Below are 13,751 nucleotides of genomic sequence, written 5' to 3'. Positions count from 1 at the left end.
CCGGTATGGACCTGCAAAGGTTGAGACAAGAGGTACAATTTAGGCTACTTAAACTTGTATCTTTTCACACAAAAAAAGAGCTCAACATTTTGTGTTGTGTTCTGTTAATACCATCACTAACCTGCCAGGCCAATTTCCTGCACCTTCCTCCAAAGGCTCTGACACAGGTGAAAGAAACACCCCGTTACGCGCGTCTGTGGCAGCTCCGCTCTGAAGGCGTTCATCATCCCCATTTCGTAGTCCATAAGGACTTTCTCAGGTCTCCATCTTACATGGATGGAGGGATGGATGGAAGGACGCACGGACAAACAGTAAAATAAATAAATACATATATTCTCTATAAAATATTAAAATGCTAGGTGCAGTGAGACACATGAGCGTCTCTCTCTCTCTCTCTCTCTCTCTCTCACACACACAAACACACACACACACACACACACAGCGCGCGCGCTCAGAGAATGTAAAGGAAAAGTGGTTACTTACGGATGGCCTGTCACGCGTTCCACCCTCCTCTTGACGAGGCGGAGGACCGACTTGTACATTGCTTCAGTCTTGCCGCTCATTAGGACCATTACAAATGGCACCACGCGCTCCATGTACAGGCCATGTATAGTCGCAAACTGTGCGTAAGGCCTCGGGCACGTCTTAAACGTGGCGTCCATGTAAATCTGAAACATGTCAAATTACATAAATTAGACCTGTCGGCTATCATATTGCCCCAACACCTTTTGTTTGATCAAGCATTGATATTATTAAACATTTAAATGATTAGGCTACATTTCATTTGACTGATTCTCACCTGCCGACACTGGCTCAGTTTTTCGAAGTTCTCTTCAGTTCCAAAAACTAAATAGCCATGCGGGCGATTGTGTTTGGTGAGGAAATCGTCCCCTCTCCAAGTCAATGCCCATTCATCCGCTACGGCGACGTCTTCCACTCTCTGGGGGATGGGAGGCATTTGCCTGGCACGTGCCCTCTCCAAGCGAGATTTGACCGCGTCCCAGGGGGGAATGTGGCGAATGTCGGCCGTTTGGGCTACGATTAGGTCATAGACCCTCTTGACGGAAACGGTAGGGTCTGCCTCCACCTGTCTGAGCATCTGTTGGATCAAAGCCATGGTGGCTATGAGATCTGGCTCTCCTGCATGGCCGTGGTTACCTGGCGGCCTAATAATAACTATTGCTGGATCAGCCTCAGACACATCTAACCACCTGGTGTGGATCCAAACGTTGCACCCAGTGCGGGCAAAACGCCAATAGATTTTATTCTCGTTTATCTTTACCTTGTTTCTAAGGTATCTAAACTCATCAAGTATGAGGGCCTTTCCTCCGCGACTGTTTGCCACCTGCAAGTACGCCATCATCGGTGTTGGAAAAGAGAATCCTTCCCTGGTGGGACGCTCTTTTATAGACTTGGACATAATTTCATTGATTAACATCTGCTTCCAAGTCCAATACACGATTTCAGCACCACGGACAGTTCCTCATCAGTCATCATCACCACAGACAGACAGGTCGGCACGATAAAAACAGTGCCAATAAATTATTCAATTCGCAAAGTCCAATGAGTTTGAGGCAATCGTGTATTGGAAGCAGATGTTAAAAGTAAATACCTCAAGGGACAAAAAACCTTTACATACAAAATCAAAACAAAAAAACAACACACACATGAGAGATCGCTTATTTGGAAAACAACCAGGGTTAACCCAACAAGGAGGTACTATAGTATACATGGATATATATACACAGGTACAAATACAGGAGTGCACCCCTGTCTTTTTGCACCCCCTATCTCTTTTCCCAAGGTATGACCCCCACAGAGACCCAAGCTGTCCTCATAAAAAAAGGCCTGATATCATAGTCCTCATTCAGACCCTTTGGAGCTAATGTTTGCAAAGTATGAATCCAAAACAGTTCCCGTTTTAAAAAAATCTTATTTATATCTCCCCCTCTACGTGGAGTCTGTACTAACTCGATCCCTGTGTACCTGAGCATAGATACAGTGACTTTGTTGAAATGTGTAGCCACTGGGCTAGTGATAACATTATTACGGATAGTACTGCGATGTTCAGCAATGCGTGTTTTTAAAGGTCTTGTCTTCCCAATATATGAGAGGCCACATGGGCATTTCAACATGTATATCACATTAGCTGTAGAGCAGGTGATGATACCTCTAATGTTATATTTTCTGCCCGTATGTGGGTGATTGAACGAGTTAGTTTTGCGTGTAAAATTACACTGTTGGCACCTGCCACAGGGGTAGTTACCTGATGGAATCTCACTCAGGAAGTGGGAGGGAGTTTGGGGGGGCAAATCTGTCCTTACCAACATGTTGCGTAAATTAGGGGGTCTCTTATGTACCACCCGGGGAGGGTTTGGTAAGCATTTTTTAAGAAACGGGTCTGTATCAATGATGTACCAGTGTTCTTTAATGGCTCTCTCAATGTCTTTGGATAAGGTGAATACTCGAGTGCACAGAGAACTCTGTGTTCAGTTTGTTTAGGTCTCTTGTTAGTCAGGCACTCAGACTGTGTTGTACCAGAAAACCGTGATGCTGCATTCCTGACCCAAGATTCTTTGTACCCTCGCTTCTGGAAACGCTCCTCCATGTCCTTGGCTTGAATATTGTAGTCTTCATCCGAGCTGCAGATCCGTCTGATGCGGTTGAATTGGGAGATGGGGAGATTCCTTTTGAGGGAGAGAGGATGGTATGAGTCACCATGCAGTAGGGAATTCCTGTCAGTAGGTTTTCTGTACAGGTTGGTTTTTAAGCTTTTATTTTCCTTCATAATTAGGATGTCTAAGAAGTTCATTTCCTTTCTGCTTTTCTCCATCGTGAATTTTAGGTGTCTGTTTTGGGAATTCATAAATGTGAGGCCTCTGACCCTGACCAAATGAAGAAAATGTCATCCAGGTAGCGCTTCCAATTGGCAATATATCCTATGAATGGATTTACCTCATTATTAAAGATGACATCTTGTTCGAAGAATCCCACATACAGGGAGGCAAAGCTGGGGGACATCCTTGATCCCATGGCCACTCCGGAGGTCTGCAGATAAAAATTATTGCCAAATAAGAAATAATTTGACTTGAGTACTTCCTTGGTAAGTCCTATTAGACAGTCTGTGCTCGGGTTGCAATCAGATCTCTGATCTAAAAACAATTTTGCAGCTTGTAGACCTCCCTCAAAGGGAACATTAGTGTATAGGGACTCAATGTCCATGGTCACCAAAATATCTGTTTCCTGAATTTGTTGGATTTCATTAATCATTTTAATGAATTCCATGGAGTCTCGAGTGTACGAGGGTAAGTTGGTGACTAATGTTTGGAGATCCATGCTCAGATCCAGTCCACTACACAACCACAATCGTGTTCATTTTGTAATTAGGTTAACTTCTTGAGGTTAAGAGTCGATCTGTGGTAAAGGGGGTGGTGAATATGTGTGTTTGGTGTGTGGGGGTGTTTGGGGGTGTGGTAGATTGTGTGTGTGTGTGTGTGTGTGTGTGTGTGTGTGTGTGTGTGTGTGTGTGTGTGTGTGTGTGTGTGTGTTTGTTTGTTGGGTGGAGGGGTGGGAGAAGCGCGGCCCATCATCATACCGACCACCATCATGCAAGATGCACCATCTGTTTCAGATTGCTCTCAGGTGCTCCCAAAAGTCCTCTGGATGGAGTCCCCTTGTTGTCAAGGACACCTTTTGTACAGAGGGTGTCAGGAACACTTGTTTCTCACATAAATTAGAATTAGAGTACTACGATGAGGGCATCTAATCTAAAACTAGACAGTCATCAGTGTTTAATCAATGAACGGCATGGAGGGGGGTTGTGTGTGTGTGTGTGTGTGTGTGTGTGTGTGTGTGTGTGTGTGTGTGTGTGTGTGTGTGTGTGTGTGGGTGTGTGTGTGGGGGGGGGGTTGTGTGGGGTTTGTGGTGTGTGCTGGGTGGTGGGGGTGTGCGTTGGGTGTGTGTGTTGGGTGCAACTTGTCAATACAAGAAAGAAGACTTCTAATGAGGGCCCCTAATGTGAAACTATATAATCATCAGTGTTTCATCAGTGAACAGCATAGTGGGGGTTGTGTGTGTGTGTGTGCGTGTGTGTGTGTGTGTGTGTGTGTGGGGGGGGGTGTGTTTGGGGTGTGGGGATTTGCGGTGTGTGTGTTAGGTGTTGGGGGTGTGTATTGGGCGGTGGGGGTGTGGTGTGGTGTGGTGTGTGTTAGGTGGTGGGTGTGTGTGGGGGTGTCATTGGTGTGGTGTGGTGTGGTGTGGTGTGTAGTGATGTGTCATGCTGAGCTTGACAATATGAAAGGTGGCTCTGACACTGAGGGAGGGAAGGCTCTCCCCATGGAACTGTGCATGAAATGCTTGCACTGTATTACAGTAATAAACCTCAACCACCAATTCCAAGTCCCTGTCAGCAAGCGAACGTCTCCAAATGTTATGTTACCTTTATTATGTAGCCCCCCCCCCCCCCCCCCCCCCCCCCCCCCCCCCACACACACACACACACACCCCTCTTTTCATGCACCTGATGTTCCACTAAATCATTATTGTTCTGTTATTTGGTTAATACCATTGTTAAATAAATGAAACATGGACAGCTTATTCTGATTAATATTATCTGTCTGATCTGTGGGTTTGCATTGCTGTACACAAACAACACACAGATATTATGTGCCACACGTGGACTTCTGCCACACGTCAGCAATCGTGTTCATTTTGTAATCCTGCACATTAGGTACACTTCTCAAGGTTATTACGAGTCGATTGATTTATCTGTGACAATTATTTTGAGTCGTATTTTTTTTTTCTTTAACCAGATCACTGATATCAAAGGGATAAGTCTCACTACTAAAGTATCCTAGAGTGTAAATACTGAAACCTGATACCTGGCATGATCCCCCATATTATTTTTATTCTGCAAGAAAACACGATTTCATCACACTTTATACAAGGATGTGAGTCTGCTGCTCAGTCCCATAGACAGTGTCATTGTCAAGCAGGCGAGGAAGGTGATATTGTACAAAAGTGGGCTTGAACTCCTTCGAGTTTGACAAAAAGCTTGAAGATTGGCTATTTTCGGTTATTAGTTATTAGTATTTGAAGTGGTCAAACAAGCAATACCAAGTCTGTCCCCATCAAGCAGATCCAGCTGTAGCAGGACAGCAGCAAGAGTCTGCACGACGACCACTGCAGCAGACTCTCATAGACCTGAACCGAGCAGGAGTGGGACTGATGGAGCTGGTGATGGAGCCAGATATGAGCTGTGGGGAGGAGGCTGCAGCCGCAGTGAGAGAGCTACAGCTCATCCTGCAGGCTCTGGGCACCTGTCAGGGCAACATGTCTGAGGGACAGCTCAGAGTGGATGCCAACGTGTCAATACTAATTTTATTTATAAGGCGCCTTTCATGGCACTCAAGGTCGCCGAACAACAATTTAAAAACAACAGTTAATACAGGAAGTCACAGTTTAAAAACAAGCAAAATAGTTTGCAGCAGAGCAACATCAGCACATCACTCATATGCCTGTCTAAACAGGTGGGTTTTGAGATGGGTTTGAAATGTGGTGATTGAATTGCAGTTTCTGATGGCAGGGGGGAGGGAGTTCCAGAGGTGAGGGGCAGAACGACTGAATGCTCTTAACCCCATGGTGGAGACACGGGCTGAAGGTTTGTCAGGGGGGGTCAGTTCGATGGAGGAGGCGGACCTGAGAGTCCGGGAGGGGATGTGGATATTGATGAGGTCAGACAGATATGGAGGGACGAGGTTATGGATGGCTTTGAAGGTATGGAGGAGAATTTTAGTCAACGCGTTGTTTGATTGGAAGCCAATGGAGTTGGTGTAAAACAGGAGTGATGTGATTGATGGCAGGGGTTCTGGTAATGATTCAGGCAGCAGAGTTCTGGACCAGTTGGAGTTTACGGAGGAGGTTTTGGGGGAGACCGAAGAGGAGGGAATTGCAATAGTCCAGGCGGGAAGTGATGAGGGTTTGCAGCACTGTTGGGGGTGAGTGAGGGGCGGAGGCGGTTGATATTTCGGAGGTGGAAGTAGGCAGATCGGATGGTGTTATTGATATGGGTATGGAATGAGAGGGTGCTGTCGGGGACGACACCCAGACTCTTAACCTGAGGGGAGGGGGAAACCGAGGAGTTGTCTATAGTGAGGGAGAAACTGGGCTGCTTGATGAGTGTGAGTTTGGAACCAATGAGGACTACCTCGGTTTTATCACTGTTCAGTTTGAGGAAGTTTGAGGTGAACCAGGCTTTGATTTCTTGTAAACAGGCACTGAGGGAGGGAGGTGGGAAGGTTGAAGAGGGTTTGGAGGAGACGTAGAGCTGGGTTTCGTCCGCGTAACAGCGGAAGTGAATGTTATATTTACGAAATAGCAGTCCGAGTGGGAGGAGGTAGATGATAAATAAAATGGGACCAAGGACAGAGCCCTGGGGAACACCGGAGGAGAGGGGGGAGGGATGAGATGTGAATGATTTTAGCTGAATGAACTGAGTGCGGCCGGAGAGATATGAGTTAAACCAGTCTAGGGGTGTGTCTGATAGTCCAATGGATGCTAGTCGGTCGAGGAGGGTGGAGTGTGAGATGGTGTCGAAGGCCGCACTTAGATCGAAGAGGATGAGGATGGATACTTGTCCAGAGTTTGCTGCCACCAGGAGGTCATTTGTAATTTTAATGAGAGCGGTTTCTGTGCTGTGACATGGGCGGAAACCGGACTGGAACTGTTCATACAGGTTATTGTTGGAGAGGTGAGTCTGGAGTTGTGATGCGACTGCTTTTTCCAGGATTTTTGAGAGAAATGGCAGGTTGGAAATGGGACAGAGGTTATTGAAAATGTTGGGATCTAAACCAGGTTTTTTCAATAATGGTGTAACAGCTGCGGTTTTGAGGGATGATGGGACAGAGCCAGAGGTGAGGGAGGAATGGATGATGGCAGTTATCAGGGGCAGCAGAGAGGGGAGGGAGGCTATAGCCAGGTAGGATGGCAGTGGGTCAAGTTGGCAGGTGGATGGCTTGGATTTTCTGATGAGTTTTGATAACTCTACGGCAGAGGGGAGTTGAAAGCAGGAGAAAGGTACAGAAATGGGAGGGTAGGGGACATACGGAGATGGACAACTGGGCATGTGAGGCGTCAGTTGCTGGTGAACGGTGGTTATTTTTGTGTTAAAAAATGACATTAGGGAGTTACAGTGGTCGGTGGAATAGAAGTGAGGGGGGAGGGAATCAGGGGGGCGGAGTGAGTTGTTGACCACTGAGAACAGGGCCCTGGTGTTCCCAGCACCAGCAGTGATTGTATCTGCAATGTACAGGGATTTGGCTGAGGAGATGGCATCTTTGTATTGGAGGATGTGAGCATGATAGATTTGTTTGTGCACAGTGAGTCCAGTTTTGTTGGAAAGCCGCTCGAGCTGGCGCCCTTTGGCTTTCCACAGAACTGTGTCAACCAGGAACTTGGTCTTGGTCTTATCCTTATCGAGAAGAGAAAGATACTTCGTTACAAGTAATGGCGTTCTTCCCAACACTGGTGTTGGGGACTTTTGGTGTGGTGTCTTTACCGGTCCTGAACAGGAGGTGTGTTGAGGCAGCAGTCATGACATCACTGGCTCTCAACTGCACCATCAACTACAATAATAAAGAAGGATAGTGCATAAGGGGCGTGCACAACATGTTCGGGGGTATTGCACATGCTCAGTGTAACTGGAGCTGCCATGGTGGAGTGTTCCAGCAGAGGCGCTAGATAAAAAAGATCATGATCCGTTCTCAGTAGAGCGAGGTGTGTGTTTGTTTGTTTTGTTCTCTCTCCACTCATCACCTAAACAGCTGCAGGTTTTCTTTTATTTTCTGCCTAGTTATTTTTTTTTAAAGGACCCCAATTGAAACAAGCCCAAAGGCTCTTTGGGGGTGTTTATCCTTTTAGTTGACCTTGTACCAGCTGTTGTGAAACTACCTGTTTTCTATGCAAACTTATAATAAAGTTTTAAATCAATCAATTGTGGGAAATAATTGGTCTTCAGAGGGATGATTTTATATAATCCTGTACTTTGAAGTAGTCTATATGTCTTACTGTGTGCCGTACTTGTAGTCAGACTAATGTATGGTGCAAAAAAATTCAACAGACCGCACAATTTAATTTATTTATAAGCACTTACACAAAATATCAGTAAAACAGCAGTAGATGACTATGACTAGCTCATAACTTATGAGCTAATATTCATTCAGGATATGCAACACATAGTTGTGCCTATTAGGGCACCAAACAAGCCTCCTTGTTTTGTGGCATAAGAACATTTAATTTGAGCAAAGAGCAAGTCCCCAGCAGGCACTTAAAGTAGGACAAAAGAAACACTACCATTTAATGGTCACACGCCGCCATCTACTGAGCCAAAGTGTAGGTGCTGGCCAGATTGTACTGGGCATGTGCAATACCCCTGCACATTTTGATACACACCCCTTCTGCATATTCCTTTCTTTTCTTCCTAGACCATCAACAGGAAGTCACTGTTTGACAGGAAGCACTACTTCTAGGCTGACCTCCGCGCCGTCTACCAGATCACCCAGCAGCGCCGGCCCATCAGTTTCACAAGTAAACATATCACTTTCACAAGTTAAAACAATAGTTCATAATGTAAAACACCACAGCACATTCTCTTCCATGCTATGTGAGAAACCTAGTTACATTCAAACTCGCTCCAGCGATTGGCTGGTCCTTAAGGTCCCCTTTGTTAATTCGGAAATGGGAAAAACTGCCTTTAGCGTTAGTGCACCTGATTCTTGGAATCTCTTGCAACAAGATTTTAAGATGAGTACCCTAGCATCTGTAGGTCACTTCAGGAGTTTACTTAATAACCGTGCATTACAAGTATGTAACTGTTTTAACTGATTGTTGTCAACACTGTTTTTTTTTTCTGTATTAATTCTGTTTGTAATCTCGGCATCATTGTAAATGAGGACCTCCCTCAATTGATCTTTTCGAGAAATTAAATAAAGGTTGAATGAATGAATGAATGAACATTTGTGACCACAGCACGTTTGTTAGAGGTAGGATAGTACTAGTAAGACGCCTGCAGGCTCTGGGCACCTGTCAGGGCAACATGTCTGAGGGACAGCTCAGAGTGGATGCCAACGTGTCAATCTGCAGGCCAGGAGAACCTCTGGGCACCAGGTCAGAGGTGAAGAACATCAACAGTATGCGCTTCCTGGCCAGAGCTATAGACTATGAGATCCAGAGACAGATGGGGGTCCTGCAGAGTGGGGGTACGGTTTTGAACGAATCCTGAGCCTTCGACTCCAAATCTGGCAAGACCATCCCCATGAGAGACAAGGAGGGACTTCAGGGCTACAGGTTCAAGCCCGAGCCCAACCTCCCTCCGCTGACGGTGTACAATGACGAGGCGTCTCTGCCAAGCGATATTGCTCCTGCTGCACTCCATCCTGGGGGAGAAGACTTCCTGAAGACCACCAGACCACCACCACAACCTTCTGGATCACTGACGTTAACAAGCCCTATTATCACCAGTAAGACACCCTCAAATCAAACCTTCAGCATGCAGCGGCAGGAGCACAATATGGCCTACTTATGTGGCGCTTTGTTCTGCGATCTTGATATTAACAAACCACATACACCCCATCACACCACACACAACCCCAACACACAGCCTCACCACCCAACAAGTTTTTGGTGTGGTGTGGTGTGGTGTGTTATGGTGTGGTGTGGTGTGGTGTGGTGTGGTGTGGTGTGGTGTGTGTTAGGTGGTGGGTGTGTGGGGGGGGTGTTTTTGGTGTGGTGTGGTGTGGTGTGGTGTGTGTTAGGTGGTGGGTGTGTGGGGGGGGGGTGTTTTTGGTGTGGTGTGGTGTGTTATGGTGTGGTGTGGTGTGGTGTGTTGTGGTGTGGTGTGTGTTAGGTGGTGGGTGTGTGGGGGGGGTGTTTTTGGTGTGGTGTGGTGTGGTGTGGTGTGGTGTGGTGTGTCATGCTGAGCTTGACAATATGAGAGTAGGGCTGTCTTAAAAAATTCTACGAATCGACAGGTCGTTTTAAGCCCCCGGAATCGACGCCAATTGTTTGAGTCGAGCCGTCAAAAATATATTGTTTTTTTATCACACCGGTGCGGTATGAGAGCGCTGGACTGTCATGTTCTTCCTATTTAGTCCATACTTCCTACTGCTTGCAACTAGACTTAAAAATAAAACCAGTTCACGTGACTTGAAAGTTGCCTTGGTCATATAACAAGGTGCTCTTAGTTTGAAGTTAACCACTTTGAGAGGAAATGCGTCGACGTGTTTGTTATTCTATTTGTTAAAGCTGACCAAGAAGCAGCAACGCGATGCGCTTTCACTTTCACTCACCGCCGCTTGGTGGCTCTGTGGTGGTGGTCTATGGCTGAGGACTGCGGTGGAGTAGAGGACTTCTTAAAAAGTTTTAGATTATGACAATTTGCTTGCATTGTGATGCAGCCATGTGCCGTTCTGCATCGACGCAGTGATGTTACATTATTGTTACCTTTAGCCTACTTTGGTGTTTTTCCTCCTGAAGGAACAGGGCTAAATTGTTAGCATGCTAGCGCTTTAGCCCTGTTCCTTTAGCCTTGGAGAGGCATAAAATCATTACAACCAGGCAGTTTTCAAAGCAGAGAATCCACCAATCATATGTGGTTTACAACAGCTGTTGTACCGGTACTCTATCAATGCGTCGCGGTCGCGCCTCCTCTCCAGTCATTAAAGCACAACTTTTTTTTTCTTTTTTTTTTAACACAAACGATTCGTCGACGCGTCGGATTAACCCCCGCGACTCGAGTCGACTTGATAAATCCTGAGTCGAAGACAGCCCTATATGAGAGGTGGCTCTGACACAGGCTCTCCCCATGGAACTGTGCATGAAATGCTTGCACTATATTACAGTAATAAACCCCAACCTCTGAACGCCTACATCACAGTGACCGATGAGCAGGCACTCAAACAGGCTCAAGAGGCAGACAGAAGGTTGCTCAGAGGTGCTCCCGAAGGTCCTCTGGATGGAGTCCCTTTGCTGTCAAGGACACCTTTTGTACAGAGGGTTTAAGGAACACTTGTTTCTTATATACATTAGAATTAGAGTACTACATATGAGGGCATCTAATGTAAAAGTAGATAGTCATCAGTGTTTAATCAATGAATGGCATGGAGGGGGGTTGTGTGGAGGTTTGGGTGTGTGTGTGTGTGTGTGTGTGTGTGTGTGTGTGTGTGTGTGTGTGTGTGTGTGTGTGTGTGTGTGTGTTTGTGTGGTGGGGGGAGGTGGCAGTGGTGTTGGGTGGTGGGGGTGATTAACATCAACAAAACAATTGTGTTTTAAACTACTTTGAATACATTGCAGTCTGTGCGTCATCTGACAGATAAGCATGTCTGCTCCACGGTGCAAAAATGCATGTTAAAAGAAATTTGCTCCCCAGGAGTTTGTTAGTCTGTGACGGTGGAGTTGATATCAGTTCAGAATATTAATAACAACAAATACATATCCTTGAATACATACAGATTTGGGTTGGTGTGTATACATCTAAAGACATTCAGTTGTCATGTGAAACACACCTGGACACCCACCGTTCATGCACAGCTGCACAGGAGTTTATTTCTTTTTATTCCACAAGCAGACATTTAGCCTATGCTAAAGATCTGTTCCTGGGTCAAATCAACAAGGCCAGAGGTGTTTCCCTACCCAGAAATATCCAGTGAGGATTCACTCCATCCATGCTCATATCCAGTCGGCTACACGACCGTAATCGTGTTCATGTTGTGTGTGGGGTGTTTGGGGGGGGTGGGGATGTGCAGTGTGTGTTAGGTGGTGGGGTGGTGGTGGTGTGGTGTGGTGTGGTGTGGTGTGGTGTGGTGTGGTTTGGTGTGGTGTGGTGAAATATATGGTCTTTGGTAAACAAAATACTCTCTTGAGTGAACAAATTGAAATAAAGATTGATCATATGATACTAGAAAGAGACAATGAAAACATTTTTTTTAGGAGTGATAATAGATCACAAGTTCTCTTGGAAACACCATATAAATTATATTCGATCGAAATTGGCAAGAAGTGTTGGTATTTTGGGCAAAACAAGACATCTGCTTAACTATAAATCATTGTACATGCTGTATTGCACCCTTATAACACCATATTTAACTTATTGTGTGGAGGTGTGGGGTAATACCTACAAAAGCAACCTTCAACCAATAAACATAATGCAAAAAAAAAGCAATGAGAATAATCAATAAAGTAGGATATCATGATCATACAAATGCCCTCTTTTTCAATTCAAAAACACTAAAATTATTTGATTTAGTTGAGTTTAAAACTGTACAAATATTTTACAAAGCAAGGCATAAACTGCTTCCTGCGAATATCCAAAAATGGTTTAGAGATAGGGATGGTAGGTATGAGCTGAGAGGAGAATTACATTTTAAAGAAACAGGTGCTAGTTCTACGATGAGAAGTATGTGTATTTCTGTGAGTGGTGTGAAGCTGTGGAATGGTTTACCGGAATCCACCAAGCATAGCATTAATGTAAAACAATTTAAAATTAGGTACAAACAGGCTATTTTGGAAAAATATCAAATGGAATGAATGTCGATGCATTAACCTGTTAATGTGACCCTTTTTTCCTTTGTTTTTGATTTAGTCTGTTGTTTGTTATTGCTGTTCTTTTGGTTTTGGTATTGTCTTGTTTTTGATTTACAGTAGTCTGTTGTTTGTTATTGTTGTTCTCTTGTTTTTGGTATTGTCTTTTATGTTTTGTTTTGTGGTTGGTTTATTGTTCCTTTGTTTGTGTTTGTCTTTTTTGTTTGTTTGTCAAGGATAGGCATCAATAAGCATTACGCTTCTGCCTATACCTTTTCGATACAGGTTAAAAAAAAAGAAACGAAAACAAAAATGACTTGTAATGTCTCACTGATTATCGAAATAAACTATTCATTCATTCATTCACTGTTTGACAGGAAGCACTACTTCTACGCTGACCTCCGCGCCGGCTACCAGATCACCCAGCAGCGCCGGCCCATCAGTTTCACAAGTAAACATATCACTTTCACAAGTTAAAACAATAGTTCATAATGTAAAACACCACAGCACATTTGTGACCACAGCACGTTTGTTAGAGGTAGGATAGTACTAGTAAGGTACATGCGACCTCGCCCTAAAGGGCGAGTGTGTGTGTGTGTGTGTGTGGGGGGGGGGGGGGGGGGGGGGGGGGTGTTGTGTTGTGTTGTGTTGTGTTGTGTTGTGTTGTGTTTTGGGAGTGTGTGGTGGGGTGCGGTGTGGGGTTGGGTGGTGTGTGGTTGTATGTGGGGGTGTGTGGGGGGGGGGAGTGGCATTGTGTGTTGGGTGGTGGGGGCTACTGTTGGAGAATTGGTGTCTTGCTTCTGTTTAACATCAACAAAACAATGGTGTTTTATCCTAAAAATGCTTTGAATTCATTATCTGTCTATCATCAGACAGATAGGCACGTCTGCTCCACGGTGAAAAAACAACCGCAGGTTCAAAGAAAAAGTGCTCCCCAGGAGTTGGTTAGTGTGGTGGGGCTGGAAATCCATGCTCAGATCCAGTCCACTACACAACCACAATCTTGTTCATTTTGTAATTAGGTTAACTTCTTGAGGTTAAGAGTCGATCTGTGGTAAAGGGGGTGGTGGGTTTGTTTGTGGGGTGTGGGGATGTGTGGGGTGTGTGTCATGTAATAATGTTTCTTTGAACCCAGTTGCAAACACGGAGACAAACAGTATGGAGTTGCAGGTTTAAAC

At 45.2% G+C, this 13,751-nt stretch overlaps 1 pseudogene across 1 annotated transcript; it reads left to right on the top strand.

Moving 5' to 3' along the window:
* The first annotated feature begins 1,313 nt into the window (after window positions 1-1,313).
* On the top strand, window positions 1,314-9,980 carry LOC308288045 (glutamyl-tRNA(Gln) amidotransferase subunit B, mitochondrial-like; annotated as a pseudogene). The gene is made up of 4 exons: window positions 1,314-1,391; window positions 5,135-5,364; window positions 9,125-9,515; window positions 9,976-9,980. The product of its transcript is annotated as a glutamyl-tRNA(Gln) amidotransferase subunit B, mitochondrial-like (transcript).
* Window positions 9,981-13,751: the final 3,771 nt, after the last annotated feature.

Source organism: Nannobrachium achirus (assembly GCF_963921795.1).
Source record: "Nannobrachium achirus genome assembly, chromosome: 7".
NCBI classification, from domain to species: Eukaryota; Metazoa; Chordata; class Actinopteri; order Myctophiformes; family Myctophidae; genus Nannobrachium; species Nannobrachium achirus.
This window is presented reverse-complemented; position numbering and strand designations above follow the sequence as displayed.